This window comes from Cyprinodon variegatus, unplaced genomic scaffold (assembly GCF_000732505.1).
Source record: "Cyprinodon variegatus isolate N-32 unplaced genomic scaffold, C_variegatus-1.0 Scaffold1706, whole genome shotgun sequence".
Lineage (NCBI taxonomy): Eukaryota > Metazoa > Chordata > Actinopteri > Cyprinodontiformes > Cyprinodontidae > Cyprinodon > Cyprinodon variegatus.
In genome coordinates this window covers 30,627-33,405 of record NW_015152159.1, presented here as the reverse complement: position 1 = coordinate 33,405, position 2,779 = coordinate 30,627, and positions in this window count along the sequence as shown.

Below are 2,779 nucleotides of genomic sequence, written 5' to 3'. Positions count from 1 at the left end.
ATGTCCAAAAAGTTTGATAATGGCATATGGCACAACACTCTCTTCAAACTCCGAGGAGGTGGGAGAGGAGCAGGACGGGAGGAACAGCGGAGGCTGTAGGCTCTGCGCCGGCGGTCTGGAGAGCAGCGGTGACGGAGGATGAGGGATTCTGGGGTTAGCTCTTGGCTGATCCGGGTTCAAATCCAGCCTGTGGTCCTTTGCTGCATGTCTCTCCCTCTCTCTCATCCCCCTTTCCTGTCAGCTTACTGTCAGAAAAACGAGCCACTAGTGCCGTAAAACAAGAAAAACTGTCAGTTTGAAAATTAATTAAACTTATAAATAAAAACCTTTGTTTGGATTCCAGATAATTATTGAATACTAACAACCCCAAAGTTAAAGCTGATGAAGTGTACTGTGTTTTTGGTCCACTAGGGGGCATGTTAGAGCAGCTGGGTGGGCACTGAATGTCCTGGGACCAGCTGGGTTCATGCTGGAACTTTTTCCCACCTTATAATAATCTGACATCCCAGCAAAAACCGACCGAAATTCATTTAGAAAAATAAAATTAGAAATGAAAATGTGTTAGCAGAAAAACATTTAGATTTCAGGGCTGCATGTTTTCTCTCAACATTCGTTCAAACGGTCGCTGATTGTGAGACGTGACTAAAAACTACAAGCTTTTGGTTTTTATGCTCAGCTCTGCAAAAACTAATTAGTTTGAATTCGGTTTTAATTAGGAAACATTAAACCATAAAGCTGCCAACACCTTTACCTTAACAAGGAAAGAAAAAAGAGGAAAATAAAGTTATGTAAAATGTTTCCCACTCATCTCTGATGATGGCGGATTCCTTAGAGACGGCCGAACTTTTTAGATCGGAAGATAAGCTGTAAAATAAAACATTTCAGTTAGACAATTAAAATCAAGGACATGGATGATATGAGAATAATCTCTATTAGAATTTAATCAAAGCCTGATTAATTTCCCTTCCTTCCAGATAAAACCAAACTCATTAGGAAGGAAAATGTTCAAAGTTTAGCTTAATTTTAGCTGATAGAGGGATGCTGCCCCCTGCTGTATGCAGGGTGTCATTACTTTATCCTCTCTTCTGCTGTCCAATCTCTTTATTGAACAATAATCAGAAAATATTTGATAACAGAATTAGAGTGATTATCTTTTTTGTTTTTCTATTGTTTTTTGAAGAGCTGCCAGATTTCTAAAACTCTCAGATTCTTTCTTAGAAACCAGACAAGTTTACTCTCATTCCTGGAAGTTTATCACAGCGTTTGATCCCACGAAGAAGGAATCTACGTTAACTTCTCTTATAAAAGTTGCTTCTGGTCATTTCTTCTCTGGATGTTCAGATTGTGTGCTGAAGCTAACGGCTATGTGCTGAAGCTAAAGGCTCTCTGCTGAAGCTAATGGCTCTGTGCTGCGTCTGAGGCCAGGCGCCTCTACAGTCACATCAGGAATAGTTAAACACCAGGTAAAACACAATCCTTCACACTAAGCATGCTTGTAGCGACAGTGGAGAGGAAAAACTCCCTTTGAACAGGAAGAAACCTCCAGCAGAACCAGACTCAGTGTGAGCGGCCATCTGCTGAGGCCCACTGGGGTTCAAGGAGACAGAAGCAGAGACAGAACATAAATGAAATATGTTCTTTGGCGCTCAGTAATAGAGTAATATGTAGATCTATACATCCAGAATGTTTATTCTAGATGTGAAGGATGTCATTTCGTTTGAAATGGTCATTTGGACAAATATTTTTTTTTTCAGATATCAGGAATACATGTTTTGTTAATCTAATGAATACCAAACTGCTTGCCATAGAGCGCTGTGACCGTGATAACGTTGCAGAATTATTTCTATAATGGCCGTAGATCAATGCATCTATTTAGGTGACATCATCTGGCAGCAGGTGAGGAATGAAAATGTTCTAATAAATAGAACCTGTTCATCATCTCATGGGTTCTTTAACACAGTAAACACTGAGTGGCTGTTTGCAGCCGCTCTGGATGTTATCATCCTGATAAATGGTCGTTCTTAGACAGGTTTTAGTGGTTGGTATACCTTCCAGACAGTGACTGAGCAGCTTAGCACTGAAATGAACATTTCCATTCATAAAGTGCAGCAGTGGCTGAATGTAAACAGGGTGGGAGAGACGTGGAGGCATTCATGTGGACGATCACAGAGGTGAATATATGCTGCAAAATGCAGTAGAAACACATTTTGAGTTGAGTTCTATTAGGTTTGATGTCATCAGTTTGATGCAGAGTCTGGATTAGATCATCAGTTCATCATTGGATGGCGGTGGGGAAGAAGCTGTTACAGAACCTGCTGGTCCTGCAGTGGATGCTGTGAAGCCTCTTCCCAGAGCGGCTGTCAGGCCTTAGAACGGCTGCAGATTGTGCATTTATCTGGGGAGTTATCTGAAAATAATGTCAGCAGTTCTTCCTGTACTGTAAATATAATTATATAAAAATAAAATGATCCTCATCTCACTCATATTAAATATCATCAGCAATCTCCTCTCCTGTCGCTGAGCTGTAGAATCCTCCCTATAAATATTTAATTCTCTGTGAATAACGCCGATCATTCTTTAATAAGATCCTCGTCAAACAGACATGCAGTGTTTGTTTTAAAACCTAATGAGTCTAACGGACCTAGAGAATGATTTATACATTTTTAAACACCAAACTCTGCCCAAAATCGGACTAAATCAGGAACTAAAGCAGCGTGATTGGCTATAAGCGGAGCGGAGACAGAGGACACTGAGTTTACTGAAGGAAACCTGCTGCTGA